General features: G+C 38.9%; 1 long non-coding RNA gene across 2 annotated transcripts; it reads left to right on the top strand.

Annotated features, from left to right (window-relative positions):
• Positions 1–3858: 3858 nt before the first annotated feature.
• On the top strand, positions 3859–17395 carry LOC138064558 (uncharacterized). 2 transcript variants are annotated; one of them, XR_011137817.1, is made up of 3 exons: positions 3859–3989; positions 12456–12587; positions 14843–17395. It is a non-coding gene; the product is annotated as an uncharacterized lncRNA (long non-coding RNA). The 2 variants fall into 2 exon arrangements; XR_011137816.1 differs by having other exon boundaries at positions 3859–3997; positions 14843–17378.
• Positions 17396–19559: the final 2164 nt, after the last annotated feature.

Genomic DNA, 19559 nt, shown 5'->3' with positions numbered 1-19559 from the left:
TAATTATTTACTGTTTGCAGAAACTCAGTCTTAGCAGATGTCTTGAGTCCCACTTGCGGTCACTGGAATTTTTATCTAAAGTAGTTTTGTCTGCCAAGACAGCAGACTTATTTCCCCGTTCCCCCGTTTCAGCTTTTCCGTATACAGATTTTTTTGCGCTCGTGTCACACACAACAAGCAGATTGTGTTCTGCCAGTGCATTCTGCCACGTTTACTTGATAAAGAACAAGCAGACATAAGCACTCAGAGACTGTGACTGACTACACATGATTTGGGAATTAGAGAAATGTTTTTTGAGTGCTCGTCCATTTTAAAGAGAAACAAGCATTCTACCCGAGAAAGGCACCTCAGCATATCTCGCAGCCATTGCCCACTACTGGAACAAGTACTCCAGAAATAGGAAGCTGGAGACGTGACAATTATTACTCTGTGGAGTGTGGAAAAAAATAAACCGAAACAAAACCTCAGGGAGACAGCGAGCCTCTTCTCTTTTCTAAATAAAAACTAAAAATCCCTTTGATGAAGGGCAATGTGGTGATCTGCTTGTGGTACAGTGGGAAGGCAGAGGCCTAGATGTCTGGATATTTGGCTTCTATTTCCATCTTGTTGTTGACCTGCTGAGTGACTTTAGCAAAGTCATTTTCCATCTTTTACTGTCTTTTATTTGCCTGTATATAATATTTGGAACAGGGTCTCTTACTTAATATGCTGAGGCTTGCACAGTATGAGGATGAAGGGACCGTAATGGCAGGGGCCTTATAAAACCACGACTGTCACCAGACTCTGCCAGTTTTATCTCTTACCTCATAATAGTTTGTTCTTTCTTGGAGGAGTGTGATTAGTTTCTTAAAAATTCTTTTTAAATTGAAATTTCTTTATTTGACCTCACAGTTACAAAGAAATAAGTTGAAAGCGATGTGAGAAGGTACACAAAAGAACTCCTGTTTTCAAAGAAAGAAAGGAAGAAAAACTAATTTTTCACACAGCAGTTGGATTGTGGCGCCTGGCTCGTTGTTTCAGAGGGTTTGGAGATGACAGTTTTGTCCAGGGAGACCTATACTAGTATAGCAGCGAACTGTTCTCAGCTGGGCTTCTAGGCTCTGCTTCTAGGCTCTGCAGAACAAATAATAACCACAGCTGCTAGTCAGACCTTTGGGGACCATGAAGTGAGTTGGGAAGCTCACAAGAGCGGGCGTGCGAGATTGCTGTTTCTGAGCTCCAGAAGACCAAACTCTAAATACCAAACACGACAGCTTTCCATAGAGTGCGCCAGCAGATCATTTCTCTTTTTGGCTAGAATTCAGTATCAAAAAAACATATATGAAGAAAAAGGAAAAATTTTAACCACATTATTGCAAACCATAAAGGTTTGTCTCTTGCTTGAGCTTGGGTTGGAACAGGGAGGAGGAACAGTTATTTATCTGAACCAATTTTCCCATCACACTGAACCAAGAACATCAAGGCACCAGCTCTGCAGTTACTCTGCAGCACGCAGCTGCAACGATCGGATAAATTCCTCGGAAAGGCGAAGGTTGTATGGAACAAGGAGACCTTTAGAAACTGTTAACATCAAACAGCAGAAGCGTGGGCTGCCACCGGAAGGAGCGTCGCTTCCCTGCCCCGCAGCCCAGCTCCATGTCCTCGCGCTCTCCCTTCTGCCGGCGCCAGCAATTGCGCGGCTGCCCGGTGAGTCAGACCGCAGAACTGACTGGGCTGAAAACTCATTACTTTTATTTTCCAGGTTTGTCTCCAGATAGATCAGCTCCAACCCACGCCATGGTGACATAGGCACGCCTGCAGGAGGAGGCGAGAGAGAACGCACAGCTGGGGGCAGAGGAGGGGGATTTTGGGATGGCCCCTTTCCAGGGCAGGTCAGGTTTGCCTCAGATTAAAATGGTTATGAAGCAGCAGCCCAAAGACAAAGTGTTCAGAGATTGTTCATAAATGTGCAGTTAGGGGCGATGGCAATTTTGAGGGGGGCACCTGCAGCCACAATATTCCCCTCGCCAGGTACTAGCAGGGCAGCACTGCTCAGCCTTGCTGCTGCGCTGGATCCTTCCAGGAGCACTAGGTATCTCTGAGCTAAATTTAAAGATTTTACTGTAACCTGAGCTGCAGCTGTAAATGCTTAATGCTCAAGTGTCTGTGGCTTACACTAGTCTTGCTTTTCAGATTTCATCTTAAAAAATACCAATTATACCTTCATGCATCCCCACTTAGCCTAAGTGAGGACAGCCGGCTATAACTTGATCTCCACAAGAACGCTCAAGGCTGACCTTATGCAAGAGTAATATCTTAATGCTCAGTTCAGCATATAAAAGAAGGAAGTCAAAGCTACAAGAAAAGAGTTAAAAATCCAATCTTGACTGCAAATGGGAACAGTTTCATGCTTACACGCACACACAAAGCGGAGGACGGGGGACACACAACACTTTAGTAAAATAATGGGGATTATTTTACTAAATAACTCAGTCCTGTGAGAGGCTGCAAAACCATTCTGATTAAACGGAAAGTAACCCTTGCTCCTCACACCGGGAATTGCAGGCTCCATGAAGAGGTAGGGGAGATATGTTGCACACTGTTGAAGTCCTGATGTTTTCTAGCGCTGATGATCATTTAATCTATCCTTGCAAATTGCTCTCAGGCATCTTCTCAGATCATAAACCCTTTACTGTAGAGCTTTGCTAACTGTATGTAGCTTTGACGCGGAACTGGCGCAGGACAACCAAGTGCTGTTAGAACATTATGTAAGGTCCTGACTCAGGGAAGCATTAATCCACACAGTTAAATCTCACCTTGTGCAGCATAACACTTAAGCGTGTTCTTAACTGCAATCCTGAACTAGGATGCTGGGCCAAGAGATTATTAATATATTCCTGGAGCCAGTGATTGCTGGGTTATTGCAGCAGAGAAACTACTGAGAAACTACTTTTTAAATCGAAGTCAAAGCATTAAAATCCCTGTTTTACTTTGCTTTATTTTTATTATTCTCACTCTATTATTCTTCTGATATTTTTGTGTGACTTTTTCCTGGTGTTTTAGTGATCTCTTTTGGCAGTGTATTTTGATTTCTGCACCATCTTCCTCTTGCTTATCTAGATAGTCACCATATTTTCATTTATAATCTTCTATTTATAAACACCTTACACATAGTAGTATGTTGGTGTTCTTTAAAAGGATACTAAATAGGCAGGTACTTTTGAAATGTTTGAAAGGATAGAAAAAGGCAGATTGAAACACCTTAATAAATCTATGTAGTAGACTATCGTTATCTATGATTTTGGGAACAGTTTAGCATATACAGCTGTTGAGTCTCTCTTCTCAGCTGGAAGTTGTTACTCCTACAGTGAGCACTCCTCATCTGTTTCAGCGGAGAGTCGTCAGTTTAGGGTGGGCTTGTGTGCCTCTGGTAGTAGGGATAGCCTAAGCAAATCTCATCCTTTCATCCGTCTGTGCTGCTTGTTTCTATCTCTGTATCATCCCCTCTGTTCTGACAGTACTAATGTTTGGGGGGCAGCTGGCTGAATAACAGCTCAGCAATAACAAAAGAAAGGTTGTTTTTCAGACAAATCAGTTGCCTGTCACCTTATGTGCAACCCTGTCCTTAGTTTAAATCGCTTCTGAAATAACCCTTGCTGAATTCATATTGAAGCAGATTAAAAGTGCTCACACAATTGCATGTGGCATCCTCCAAGGTTAGGAGTGATAGCTTTTTAAGCCACTCCTCCTCAGTGTGGAAGCTTCGTGACTTGGCAAGTCAAAACAAAAAATTAACTAGCATGAATATGACAAATGCATCTCTCAGATGGTTGCCTGCATGTGTAACACCCATAATTTTTTCCTCTAATAACTCTGCAGATTCCATTTTGGAAAACCAGGAAGAGCTGGAAATTGATGACAATTCTACATTTTGAACAGTTGGAGCACAAGATTCACATTCACTCAATTTCCTGCTGGCAGCAACTCAAAGCTGCACTGCAAAGAAAAAGGTAATTAGGTCAGTGCCCTTCTTCTCTCTTTATATCAAGGAAAACTCAATCTGTTTGCTTTTTTATATTAGAAGTGCAAGCCCTTCTAGGCTATATGATTCTGTACTGCCTCCAGCAGCATCACAATGGTGACGGTGCAAGAGATAAGAAAGTCAAAACTGAACGACTCAGAAGAGAAAGGATTTTAAGTTACAGTCTTAGCTTTGTATCTTTTTTGCTTTTCTTAAATATCTATTCAAAATGTACACAGGCAAGTGGTGCTACATAAAGGAATTCTTTGCCAGAGACATAATTCCATTTTCTTCCACTGACGGGCTAAGAATCCAAAGTAAATACCCCTTGTTCTTCTCAAATGTTTCTGCAACTAAGGGAAGCTCAGCCTTTGCATTTTTAGTACTTCTATGTTGAAAAAGGAAAATAAAACAATTAAAGAACTCCAGGCATATAACCAGTCTTTTTTTTTTTTAATCAAAACAAAAAATAGAAGGGAAGAAAAGCAGCATTTAAAAAATGTGTCTTAATGTGTCTTGTTTTCCTTTAAGAGGAATATAAAGATAAGAGATATTCCAATGAATAGGTCTCGATGCGGTTTCATTTCATATACTTGCAATACGTGCACTGTGGCTCTACACATGGGAAAGACATCATTAGAATGGAGAACTTTTCAAATTACATGAATGGATTTAGTATTCTAGAAATGATACATTTCCTATTCAGTTCTACCTGAAATGATTAAATCTGCCAGCAGCGGCACTGCAAGTTATTCACTAGCCTTGAGGCCAGGCCCTGAACTAGTTCTAAGATCTAAGAAGCGGAGTGTGTTTGGAATAGGTTATGTCCATTTTCCCAATAAACAACTTACGTTCATGTACAGAAAAAATAAAAGCAGATTGATCTGCGTATAAATGACACATATTGCACCAAAACATTTTCTGACATTTTAGTTTCATAGGTTAAAGGCAGCTTATGCTATTCCACTACCTGTCTTGATTCACTCATAATCTAGCCGAGTCTATCCTGAAAACCTTTGGCAGCAAGAGTAATAAATAGTGTATTATGTTGAGGCATACATAATAAGCAGCTACAGGAGCCAATCAACAAATGGTTCATTCCTGAAGCAGATGTTGCTGCCTGGAAGATACTCTGATCTTTGTTTTTTAAGAAACCAGATCACTAAACTTGCAAAGAAATTTGCAAGAGATAATTCATGGGATAATGGAGATAATTGATGACTGCTCTGGGACCATTAAACCCTTTTCATTTACTACACTATAGGCAAGACTTTAACTCCTCTTCAGATGTATAAAGCCTATTCACTGACACACTGAGTCACTAATTGCCTTTAAAATTTCATTAAAAACAGATGCCATGCTAAAGAGCAAATATTAGTCACGCTCTGATCAAGGTGCAGCTAGACATTCTGAGCATGTACTGATAACATAGCTAATGATGTAGAAAACAGCTGCTAATGCAGTGATTGCATTCTCCACTGTACAGTTACAATTAATATTGATAAACTTAAAATGCCTAGTGGAAATGCATCCTGTTGGCTGGATAATCAGAATACTGATGGAGAAAAAAAAGAAGGATTATGATGAGACAAAAGATGGATCCAAGCAAAAATCATCACTATTGAGTTTGTTTTCTTCTTTCTTGCTTCTAATAGTGATGAAACTGGCATCTGGCAGAGGCACATTCATGTGCACATGCTATTTAAAATTTGCTAAATATTTTAAGTTAAGCAACATTCTACACAAACTAATAATGCTAAGTAGCAGGATGCAAGACCTTGCATAATCAGGGCTTCTGTTCTTGCATTATCTATTTTGCATTATCTAGCTCACTGTGTTTAATTAAGTACTTTAAGCAATGCATTTCCAGTAGTCTAACTGCTTCCGCTGAACATAGGCTTTCTAGAATTATTTTACGCAAGAAAGCTTATGGCCTTTACCTATTTGTCACAGACATCTTTTATAGTAGCATGTTTTGGTGCAACTAGCTGATTCAGCTGGTTATTCACAAGTTGCATGGGGACAGGAAAAGAGTCATATCAGCTACCAAAAAGGAATAACAGTGGTACAGTTCCTCAAAAGGGCTGGAATAGGGCCTGGAGAACAGACCTGAGCACACATGGGGTTTAAGTACTTATCTGTACTTGAAAAAAGACAAGCAACTGCTGTTCCTGGACAATTTCTTCTTAATCTTATGCCTTCTTCCCATGTTATTCCATCTACGTTGCAACTGGTTTAAGCTAGAATGGAATAAACCAACTTTCTTTCGGAATGAAAGCCTAAACAGGCAAACAAATCACTAAAGCGTAATCTAAAACATAACCTTACAGGGTATTACTCCATAGTAACTGCCTGCACTTTTCTTCTATGGTAAACACAAGGAAACTTTCTCCATTTACTAAATAGCAAAAACATGTGCGCCGATGATTATGGAGAACAGGAAATATGCTAGAAAGTGACGTAGCTGAAGGAATAGCTGAAGGGCATAGCTGAAGAATATCTATCTATGTGCAGAATTATTCAGGAGTAACTAGAATATAGGTGGTATAGACAAGCTGCTAGAGAAAGCATGCGCAAGCACTGGTGTCTTCTCTATCCCCTGGAAAACTGCTTATTTATAAAGAGGCCTGATGAACGATAGAAGCCTAACGTGTGAAGCATCACTTATGTCTGCTTAAAAGAGTGTCTGCCTTATTTTCTTTGATCTGCCCAACGTATGTTATAAATGTTATAAATGTTATGACAAGAGTTGGGCAACTGACTGTGTGGCCTTGGTGTGTTCTCTGGACAAGCCCTAATTTGATTTCAGCAGGAAAATTGTTTTAGCATGAATTGTAGGCCTATGAAAACACACAGATTTCTCAAATGTTATTCTTAATTTTGAGATGATATTTTAAAAATAAAATTTAGAAGAGAGTATTAGGAGATGCTGTTATAGGAAAACCGTTCAATTTTAGCTCTCTAGATCTCGTACGAATTATCAGTGGTCCACCAGTTCCTTCAGATCTCCTTCACTTGTCTTTTCATTTTTCAAACACTCAACACTCCATGAAAAACCTGTTCACCTATCTGCACATCAGCTTTCCACTCTTTTCATACCTCTCTTCAGATACAGAAAGAAAATAATTACTTTATTACTCCAAGGTTTGCAGTATTGTAAGTGTTCTGTTGGCTTTGTTTCATGTTTTTCCACATGTATGTTTGTGATTAGTCTTCTGAAACATTTTGTTTTCTATCCCAAGGTAATAAGAACTTTGAAGATGTCAAGGCTGATAAATATTTTTAAATTTATCTGGATTTAGGACTTTGAACGCCTTATGGATTACTGAGTACTGACACACAGCAATTTTTAGCAAGAAGTGTTGATGTCTTCGCTCAGTATGGAAAGTGTGTTGCAACATATGAAATCTAGTTTTCGCAACAGTTAGATTTAACCCCCTGCCTCCTAGTAAATTAATTTGTGGTACATGGTTTGAAATCAGCATTATTTGTTTTGGAAAAAGAAATGGTGTTCTTCCAAATATAATTACAGAATCTAAGTGTTAGCTTTCTCATTTGGACCGTTTATCATAAAAAAGTTTGTTTCCTTTGTCCATAATGTTGTCTGTTAACGACCCTTGCTGTGTCTGTCTTCCTATTGTTTTAGATACATATTTGGATTTACCAGGGAACTGAGGAAGCCTCAGGCCTCTCTACTTTTTCTCATTAGCACCAGCTAGCACAGAGTAAACTCTGTGTGATGCAAAAGCAGTGCACAGTTTTAGCCAGACTAGGGCTAAGCCTGTCGCAATACGGCCATCTAATCTTGTTGAGTTAGTCCTTAGAGGTTTGCTATAAACAGTGCTGACACACATCCTGGAGTTTTTTGACATGCGCTTTACCTGTCAGATTCACCTTGTTCATGAGGCTCCCATAGGGAAGGCTCATGTTCAGCTGACCTGTGGACATTCATGAAAATACAAAGTCAGGGTAAAATAAATCTAATGCAAAAGTTATTACCAAAAACTATTAATTTCTTTTAAACAATCCTTTGACTGCAGAGGAAGGAACATTTACTACGGCCTTATGCTGTAGCTATTACTTGTGCAGAATCAAGGGAAACTTTGTCCTAATAAATACACAACAGGATGCAACCCTACCTTTATCTGTTGTTTTAATTGCTTGAAATGGGATGTGTTATAAACAGGACCATGGGTTTGATCCTTTACCAGCATTCTTATGTGTGTCAATGAAAGTAAACAGCCTTTCAGTGATTTTTTTAGTCTCACTCAGTAATGGTTCTCCAATAGCGGCCTTGGTAGTTTATGTCCCTTGTTTGTTTTGTTCACTCTCAGTTTCTGGCAGTCACAGACTCGTTGACCTGGAAGCTGCATCTGGATGATTGCTTTTAACAGCTACTGCTAGACACATCCTCTATCAGCTTACCTAATCCTTTTTTGAACCCATTTATACTCTTGGTCTCCACCATATCCTGTGGCAATGAGTTCCCCCAACATAATTATGTGCTGCGGGAGAAAGTACTTCCTTTTGTTTTCTTTAAACACGCTGCCTGTTCATTTCATTATGTACAAAGCCCCGTCCCTCTTCTTTTGAAAAGGTTACATTGTCAAAGCAGTGGGTAGATTGACAAAGCTTTGAAGGGTTGAACAAGCACAAAGAATTCTGGTTCCAATACAAGAAATATCCAGACTGGTCTGAATCCCAAGCAGCGCTGAAAGTTTATCATCAGCTTTCTAATACTGTAAGGTGTAGGCTCCATGAATTATGGATGGACAGAGCCCTCACTTAAAGGGCTTTCCTCAAATTCTCTTTCTACATCTCCTTCTGTCTGGCCTCGTTTCACTTTGCCACACCTCCTCAGAAGTCCTCCGTTCATATCAGACTGTCATACACAGTTGTTCTCTTCCTTCAAATTCTCGACTTTGAAATAATTATCTATGAAGAGGAAGATGACCTGAAAACCTGATGAGGTGAATGTTACACCCTCCTTGCTGGGACAATGCTTGTAATATTCCCAGAAGAGCAAGCCAACCCTCATCCTTCTGTAACAGCACAGTGCAGTGCCCATCTTTCCTGCCTTAAAAGCATTCAAGGAAAGCTTAATTGGCCACAGTGAAAGAGAACTGGCTACACATGCACTGGTCCTAAACACAAATACTTCTGAATTAGCTAAGTGAGGGATTTATCCCTGATGCGTTAGAGACTGAACAACCTCCCCATGGTCAAACAGTGTGAGGCTGGTAGAGGACAGCTGAAGAGAGGCCACCCTCACTGGTGCCCTGTGGGAACACCATAGGAGAGGGACTGTATGCCTCATACTTCATACAGTCTGTTGCCTGACACTAAGCGCTTGTCATTTGCACTTCTCCAGGGTTTCATCTGGGTCCCTTTGCTCATCTCAGTTGCATTTCATGATCATAACTCACCAAGTGAAAAGAAAACCACAAGAGAAAGTTTCTCTGTTTTGTTCAGTGCAAACATAACCCTGAAATGTTATAGGGCAAAACACTTCTTTTTTATATTTTGGTGTCAAAACATTAGCAGCAATGCATACATTGTTTTAATTAACATTCATTCTATTCTATATGAACCAATCACCTCTGTTGCTCCAAGGAAACTGACTGATACAACTGACTGACAATAAATATTCTTTATCAGTGTGAACAACAAAAAAGATCTCCTCAGAAAGTCAATCTTCATTTGAATTTTTGAAAACATGAACCTAACATAAGCTCTACAGCTATTACCTCATGGGTCTGTACTATGTTACACTATTTTTTGTGCACGTGGCTTATAAGAGAATGCGCACAGAAAGGAAGTTACATCTGCGGTTAGAAATCAATGCATAAGCTGATAACTACAAGACTTTATTTTGACTGGTATAGGTCTGGGACAAAAAAATAGCAAGTTCTTCATCCTGTGGGTGCCCACTGCAGTGTGCACCAAAACCAGAACAGAGTTAGTTGAGAAGTTTCTACCTTGGAAGGGAAGTGTTCTAAACTGACTGGTTTGATGGTGGAATTTATCCAATTTTACATTTAGCTTTCTATTAAAAAATTTGAATCTGCTTTGTTTTGGAGAGCAAAAATCAAAATCAGAATGCAATTCAGATTTAATAATTTCAAGGCATTTCAAAATCAAACTGCATCAGTCTGTGATGCTATATAGCTTGAGAATCTCTTGGAGGCATCACTTTGAGCTTGCCTCTTAATTTAAGAGTCTGAGCCTTTTAATTTAAGAGTTTATAAAAGATACCCTTTCTCCATCCTGCTCATTGATCACTGGAATTAAACAGAGGCTGAAAACATTTCCACCAAAGAAACGGACCTTAAAAGATTTCTTAGTTTGTTCTCTCACAATTTCTCAGCTTTCAGCCTCTTAGTTCTAACTATTCTCATCACTCACTGTTCTTCAAGATAGATAAAATCTGAGCATCTAAATATACACAAGTGAGAGAAACTCCATCTACTCTGTGACTTAAGACCCCTATCGCTCAAGTCATCTTTAAAAAACTTTGGAATGGTATATTCCTAGGAGACATCTTTAAAAGCAATCCTTCTCAAATTTTCTAAGCTTTCTTTGTACCTTTGGAGAAGAACAGTAGGGGGCAAAGAGGCAGAGGAAAAGGAAAACATCACCAGAAGAGATAGTTCTATTACTAAAATATTTACATAAAAATGCCAAAAGAATACCATGAAGAAAAACTACCTCTCATTTAATTATAAACTGTTTCCTAGTCTTGATGGAGAGATATTGAATGCCCACAAAAATAAAATTTATTAAAATCTCTTTTATATGCACTGGCTATTTAAGCAAGTGGATGGATAGGATACTACAGATCACAATCCTCAATAAGTCTCTTTCTCTTAATAGTGTAATGAATGAAGCAAACAAAAAAAATTGTCATTGACTCGGCAGATTTTACATGCTTTAGGTACAAGGATGCTGCTTTTCATTACAATCTCCTTTGGAACTCTGGTTTTTTTCACAGAATTATTCCAAACTAAACCTTTGCTTTTCTGAAGAAATATATAGGTGTCTGTTTCTTTTATTATAAGACAAAAAAAATTCCAAAGCTGCAGAATCCTATTAGAATTCTTTGATTCAGACACACAGCCTGGGCGTTCACTTGGAGGCATCATCTTTTATGCATAACCTGTTCTCAGTAGAGGTTAGGCTGATAAATAAGGAGGGTTACACTATTACTGTGCAGTATCTAGTTTTCAAAATTCAAAGCTCTCGGTTAAAGGAAGGAATCACTGTATCAGTAAGGCACTGTGTTCAAATTTACAGCAACAGAAAATATTTCTGGAAGAAACACCACCCGTCCCATGATTCTCAAAGAAGTGGCTTCCTTCAGCAGTAGGGCTAAGCATCCCTTCCTCAGTAGGTCAAGGCTGAAGAGGAAGAATCATTTTGTAATCAGTATAAGGGAAATTGAAGTTTGGCTGTCAGCTCTGACAAATGCATCACATGTTTAGTCAGTTACACTACTTATTCTCTCTCTGACTCAGCTTCCCCTTCTAAAAATCAAGATATTCCTAATTATTGCCTTCCTACTGCAGAGGTAAGGTGAAATTCATTGGTATTTCTCAAGAGTTCAGATGCTTTGGCGAGACACATCATTTGGAAAATATGAGTTGGGTTGACCAAGTTCTGTCTGGTTACTATCTGGCATCTTGCAGTTATTTATCCCTGTTTTGATTTATATCCTACTGGCAAGAGTCACAAGAAGCTTCCTCCATCTTACAGTCCTTTAGGAGATGGACCATAACAATAGCCTGACTCCTTTCTGTAGGATGTAGTCAGCACCCTTTTGTGCCCTATGGTAGAAAAAGCCTGCACTTTTTTTTAATACTAAGCGGTACAATATGTTTGTTTGGGCTATTTGCATGATACAATTTAATAATACATCAAGGATTTATTACTGCACACGGGGAGCACAAAAGTGAGACCCACCTATTCAGAAATGACATGTCTAATTTACATGTGTTTCTACTCAGTTCATCTACCTGAGCAAGCAACAGGCACTGTATCAACTAAACAAGCTAAATCACTGAGGACCAAGCCCGGGGCTGAAACACTATCTGCCACTTTTAAAGGCATGTATTGTGTGCTGAAAGGTCTACAGATGCTTTTCAGAAAGCCCTGCCAGAAATGTACAAAGCTATTTTGTTAACCCCAAAACAATTCAACCAAATTGGATTGAAATGTATAGACTGTATATTGTTTCTTTCCATTGACTGTATAGGGAGGCACAAGTCATGAACAACAGCTGAATTGTGTTTGGGTCTCTCTCTTTGGTGGCAGAGTCACTGTAGAGCACTAGCATAACTGTAGGGTGTTTAGAGAAGCAAGTGATTGCATCAGTCAGTGCTTTGCAATTGTGGGCTACCCGCAGAAGCTGGCCTGGCTGTCTCTAGCTCTGTCGCTTTTGCCTTTTTTTCCTTTCCAGGTAGCCTGCCCGCTCTGACCGTCTCTGGCCTCCCTCAAACCCAGACAGCTGCTGCAAGCTTTCCATCCTCTTCAGCAGAAACACACTGTGACTCAATTCTCTCCCTCACCTACCTTATTGCCTTTGAACCAAGTAAGTTGCTTCCATTAAGACCAGTGATGAATCTGACCTATAGGACAACTAGCTTCTTAACTACGTCAAAGCAAAGCTGACAGAAATGCCCCACATTTGTGGGGCATAGAGAAAGCTGTTTTCTTCCTTCGCCCTACCATCCTTCTTTCAGCATGAAAATAGGCACTTTACTCAGAAATTAAAAACTCTGGAAAGACCATAAAAAGATCAAGCTGGCTGACATACACAAGGATGTGTTATAAGGTCCCTCAGGCATAAGTAATAATGAAAAAGCACTTATTTATGATGGGGATAAGAGCAAGCCAGTGCAAGCATCTGACCTACTATTACTATAAGTAGAACTATATTTGCATGGGTGCAGTCTTTCAGGTTACCGCTTTGCATGTGGGGAACAACAAAATTAAATCTTTTTGTTTCTCTTGTTTGCTAAAGGCCAGCAGAGCTATAGGGTTTGTCACTATGAGACAGGTATACGAAGACTCATTTGAAGAATTAAATATTTCCCCTCTTTGTTCTTCTACGGAGCCTTTCATTATAAACATTAATTATAGTAATGAATGTTTGCAAGCCAAGAGAGAGATGTTAATTATTTGTCTAGTTGGGAAAACTGAGGCATTGAGGGTCAAACAGATCTATTTATTTCAGTGGAAGTACATCATGAATGAGTTCAGCTTACAGTCACAATTAGGCCAAAGCTGTAAGTAAATCATTGGAAGAGCAAGAAGTTAAATGTGGAGGGTCACCCGTGTTCTTCATGATTTAACGCTAGTTTGTTCTCTGAAATAAGAACTATCCAGTATTTGTAAAAGAAAGTATCTTCCCAAGGTCCTTTTAGCAACCGCCACAAAATCTTAAACTGCTCCTTTGCTACTCATTTCATACTCAGATGCAGTAGTTCAGAGCCAAGAATACGCTATGTGAACAGAAAGAGGTATACAATTTCATTTTTAGAGAGTCAACAAACAAATGACATCACTTATTAGAAATACTATACACAAACTCAGTAGCCACAACCCCTATTTTAAGTTCTTCGCATAAGCAAGCTGCAGCAATCTGGGATACCACTCTCTCTCCTAAACTGAATCTAGAGCTTAAATGAACTCAGAGTTTTGATGTTTGGAAGCTTAACTCAAAACTGCTTTTTTTAATAATTTTATTTTTATTTTTATTCTCTCATTTTCCATGCTGGAAAAAACATTAAAATTAACAAAATAACTTTCCCTGCTACAATTTCAGTGCAGGTGAACCAAAAAGTACCTAGAATTTTATCATGAGACCAGCTTTCTACACCACAGAAATCTGAGTAAGCACGTGTGTTTATTATTACCAGTTGCTATTTTGTCTCGTATGACAATAGGAACTTATGATAATCCAGAATGGAGCATGTGAAACAGCTCACAGGAAACAGGAAAGATGTATACATGATCCTAAAGATCTAAGCGTATCAACACTAGCAAAACCCTATTTGGTTAGGTGTTGCCTACAGCAAGAAGATACTGAGATGCCTGAGCACTACGCAGGGCAGATGCTGCCTTTGTTACTGTACAGCATCATATTCACAATTTTTATCCCTTTGTACGGCTGAGTCCAGGGCTGCACTGGATAGTGAAAAAAATGATCGATTATCATACTGTAATAGTTATTTTTCCTTAAATATACTCTTCCTTTTGTTACTTTGAGAAAGTCCGGTTCTATAATCTTGATATAGGGAGGTGACCACGTTTCTTGCATGATGACCAAAGAGTTAATGCAGCTTGTTTAGTTAATATCTAATAAGTTAATTTTTGTATGTGATCCTCTGTACTTTCATACACCTTCTTTGATTTTATCTTTGCGAAGTTGCTAGGTAAACCTACTGATGAATTAGCAAATAACTTTATAATTACAGTACAACTAAAAGCAGTGCTTTGGGGGTCATCTGCTGCACAAATCTAAGGATAAATGACTACACGCAGCTAAAAAGTGCTCTAATTGCTAGGGAATGAGACTTAAAGCTCTTGCTTGTTATTAGAAATCAAAGTTAAGGAAAAAGAAAATGACGCTCAAAGTTAAGCCAAGGATTTTTTTTGTTAACTAGCAACAGTATTCATTAGCTAACACACACACACACACACACACACAAATTTGTTGCCAGGCATTTACAACACGTCTCTTAACTGAAGTTCACATCCTGTAACAGTCTACACAGTCTATAACAATGTACAAATGTTGAAGAAGATCAGCCAATTATTAACAGGTGTTCTCATTTTTTACAGGTGGGGAAAACTGAGGTACAATTGTTCCCAATTTGCTAAAGGACACCTAACAAATCTCTGTCAGAGATAGCAATGGAACCCACTTGTGTGTCTCCACCAGAAGACTCTGAAAGACTGAGGCTTGCTCATGTCTGAGGGGCACAAGCTGTACTGGGCCATGCCAGGGCCGGACATTGTGCTTTGAGGGATACAAAGCTTCTGGGCTCTTTTGACCTTATGGGACCGTACAGCTATCTGACATTACACCCAAGGGTCGAGTACCATTTCTTCTCCCATGATGTATGCAGCTTTATTCCCCACCTCATGGGGAGTCATGGGTGACTTGAAATTTTAGCTTTGTTCAACCTTTACATTTAATGAGACTAAATTTTGAAACTGTAGTTGATCCCTATGCAATGGAAGAGATCTTACACTTTAAATTCTATGCACAGATTAGCCATACCATGGTATTTTCTACACAATAAGCATGTTTATACACAGCTTTGCAATTGTTTTAGCAACAAGCCTTGAATCCCATGAATTGTTGTACATTACTGTTCTACAGACCACCTGGGTGGGGGAAAGCAATGTAGTTACTTTGTAGTTTTGAAGTGACTGGAAATTACTTTTGAAGGAGCTATTCAAAGTTGGGTTGACTTTTCAATCCTCTGCCTGGGGACATAAGAACATTTCTGTACTTTTTTTTTTTTTCAACTGCCTCTAAGGAATTTAGTCTTTAAATAGCCCAACTATGAGGATTCCTGCTGACAGCTCTTTTTCTTAAAGTAGACTTAATTTCCTGCCCTTCTCTGCCTTTGCTACAATGGGGGAGGGTAGCTGGTGCTTTATGGGAGTCACCAATAACAAAGAGAGACATGAATGCTAATTTTGCCAGTTCTCAGAGTTGGTCAAAGAAGGTGTTTTAAATAGGCTAGATGTCACTCGCATGCTGCTACTCAAAGGAATTAATGGTTGGATTAAGTTTGCGAATATAAATTATAGGATTTCTAGCTTCACTTCACCATCATCCCTATCAAATTACTTTTGGTGCAGATTCAATGCCAGATGGCTCCTCAAATGTGTCAGATGTCCATGCAGAAAATTCATTTCAGGGTCACTTCTTTGTTTTGTTTCCTTGAAGACCCTATTGATTCCTGCTCCCCATGGAGAAGGATTTTATTGAGCTCTTGGGAAAGGGAATGCTGTTTAGAGGAGACTGCTGAAAGATCAAATCCCTGAAGAGCAAGCAGAAAACTGAGCCAAACCAGAAATGCAACATGGAAGAGTGAAAAAGATAGTGTTCCAATTTACATTCCTTTAAATTGGTTTAATGTTAATGAAACTCAATCAAGACTTAAGAATATGATAATAATTTGCACTAAGCATTGCCAGAAAAGTATAGAGGGGTCATAAGGCTTTATCTTGATGTTAAAATTTAAAGAATTGATTTAGTTAAACCAGGGAAAATGTCTGTGTGAATATTTACATGTGCTGGCTAAAATTGGCCATAGGAGTTTAGCTTGTGCTTGTAAAAAGAAAGTAATGAGGTAAGCTAAACTGATATAAGAGGTTTACATTGCATTAAGAGTGTTCATTCAGGGATTTGTAGAGTTTAACTAAATCATTTTAAAAATCTGAACTGTGTGTTTAGATCAAATGTTAGCATAAAGAAAGACTTGGGTATAAAATTTATTACACTGACCCCCGACTATGGGGGCCTCAGTCTAGGAGCAAATGGAAAAGGTAGTTTCTAAAATCATCTAATGTTGTTATCTGTAAATATTAACTGTCTGACTTTGAAGTGATTAACATGAACACTGATATTGCACTTCTCTGCCCTGCATTTTAATGGCTTTAGTTCTTTAGAGTTAGAGCAGCATCTTTCTCCGTTTGCATATTTGTGAGTATCCACATGCAAGGGCCTGCAAAGACACACTAGTCATTAAAGGACCATTAGAGCAAGAACTCAGAATTTGGAAGCTGCCTAGAGAGCAGGAATATTTAAATAATAGCAATAAGCATGCTGGAGACTTCAGAAGATTAAAGGATGCTGGAGTAATTCCAAGCAATAAATCTGATCTCTACATATACTGTAGCGAGTTTGACAGTGTCTGGAGCACACTGGAAGTCAATCTACCAGCATCAGTATTAGAACTCAGGATTAGAATTAGCTGAAAGGCTGGAAACTATCCTTAACATTTGCTTTCTTACCATATTGGATTTACACCTACTAAGTCTACTTAAGTCAGAAGCATTGCTGCCAATTTTGAAAGTTGTAGTTAAATAAGTTTTAATTATCTCCTGTTTCACTTTAAAATCTTTTTTTTTTAGAAAAGAATGTGCAATCTAATCCTTGTGAAAACAAGTTATATTTATATTTGTTATGGGATGTGGCTATTATTAAAGAATGTGTAACTAAATCTGGTTTCAGAAAAAAGACATATATATGTAAATAAAAGAAAAACTACTACCATTTCACTATTTATATTACTCCACAATTAGCTGTATCAATGATTGCCTTGACATTACATTAATTTTAATTTTGATTAAAAGTATTAAAACAACATTGCATTGAAATTTCCTCACCAAATATTATTTATCCCCTACTGCCTTTAAAAATTAGAACTTCTACTTAAATAAGAAACTTAAAAAAAACCTGTTAAAGGAACATTATTCATAATAAGCAAAATGATTTAGCCTGATGAGCTGACACAGTATGTATGCCCCACTACTAATAACACTGCACCAAGGATGCAGGGGCCATGTCTACAGAAGGAATATTAAAAAATAAAATCCTGCTGTCAGCAACTTCAGGAGGCCTGATATAGGCAGGATACTGTGACACCATTTCAAACACTGTGTAATTAGGCTTGTCCTCAGCAGGATTCAATCAACACGACGCTTCCAGTCTGCCGGCTGTTACTATGCCTTCTAATATTAACACTAAAAGAGCTGAACTGGTTTTAGCAATAGCAGGCAGGACATTAGAGTGAAGTCATGTCTCTCTGCACTCTTCCTCCTCTCTAAAGACCTTTGCTCTGACCAGACTGCAATTGGCATATAAAAAGACCCTATGAAACAAGGGAATTTCATTATAATTAGGAACCATTTTTAGAGGTTTACCAATATTCAAACAGTAGTTGCATTATTCTTCATGTACAGTGTATAATATGCCTCTTCTGGAACAACTATTTTGTGCTGTGAAAGCAGATTAACAGTAATGCAGACTGCGCTATAGACCTATAAAACTGACTGCAAAGCAAAAATCCTCCAGAAAAGCAGCCTTAGAGCATTCAGTTAACATAATAAATCACAGCTGCTTGTTGTTATGGACTTTTTACTGATAAAAGTGTAGTCTTTCAAAATAAGAATTACAACCATGTTAGTCATAGAAGTACTAAAAAAAACAACTAAAACTTTTAAATTTCTCTTTATTTTCTTCTTCTTGCTCCCTTAAGTGCTTTTATGTGATTTTAGTTAAAGACTGAAGTATACGTGATCAATTGCTGGACACCGATGAAGTCACTATATATTTGGAATTCTATATATAGATAGGAGCTGGTGTTCTACTTACACCACAGCTCTTAAAAAGGATACTGCCTGGATTTGAACCAAATGGGACATGGCATACTCTTAATGGGGTGTTTGAAGCTGGTTAAAATCCAGCTTCTTTTGGTGTTTTGGGTGGGTTGTTGTTGTTGTTGTTTTTTCATTGCTGGCTTAAGAAATGCTGCCAGTACAGTTGTCTGGAACTAAATTAATCAAGTTACGTAAATTAAAGTGGAGTGGAAAACCTGAAATAAAGACACAGTACACAGTGTTGAGATTATAGCTCAACTGCTTCATTTTGTTAGTATTCAGTCACCCCTGAATCAAATGCCAAATTCTTTAGAGAGCATGTGTGAGTCAGGCATCTGAAATTAGAATTAGACAAAAAGGATGCTTACAGCATAATGCAATGTATAAAGAATGCTATGAGACATGTTGAGGAACCTGCAATGCTGACGCTGAGCAGGATACAGATCAGCAAAGCTAAAGGAGGTCCTTAGACAGACACACTGACATCACCGGGAATTTTGCATATACGTCACAGGGGACAATCTGGTCAATTCTGAGTTTCTCCTCCAGCATAACTTAAGGAATTGTTTCCAATATCTAAGATTAGAAGTCCTCCTCACCCAGCGCCGCCCACTGGATACTCCCATTTCTCTGTCCTGCCAGCAGTGGCAATCATTGCAAGGTTTTGTTTTTCGCTCTGCTCTGCTTCAGATGTCCAGCAAGCAGACTGGTGTAAAGTCCCAGGAGTAGCTACCAGAGGGGTAGAAGGAACTGACAAGCCTTGTGCAGCTACCACCCGTGGAAAAGGAGGAGGAAAGGGGCAGAAGCTTTAAGAGATAAGAATGTTTTGTCTTGGCCCAGTCTCCATGCTGCTGCTGAGGAAGCAGCAGCAGTGGCACTAGGTGGCTCTTAGCAGTTTGCCTCCAAGTATTTTCCAGTTAGAAGTCACTGGTTTTTAAGACCATCCAAGATCAAACTAAGAAATGAGGATTGGTGTGTCTCCTGTGCCATAGTTTGTAGAGTGGCTGTGAGAAACCTTGAAAGTACACGGACTACAAAACTATTAAAGTGTCCGGCTGTGTAGTTCCCTCCCCTCAGGAAGTCAGTCAAGCAGCCGCCTCTCTGTCTGCAATAAAGAAGCACTTTAGCGCAGGACTTTTCCCCTAAATTAATCTGGATA

This window comes from Struthio camelus, chromosome Z (genome assembly GCF_040807025.1).
Source record: "Struthio camelus isolate bStrCam1 chromosome Z, bStrCam1.hap1, whole genome shotgun sequence".
In the NCBI taxonomy this organism is placed as follows: Eukaryota; Metazoa; Chordata; class Aves; order Struthioniformes; family Struthionidae; genus Struthio; species Struthio camelus.
The sequence above is the reverse complement of the archived record's forward strand: the minus strand, read 5'-3'. Positions and strand labels throughout refer to the sequence as shown.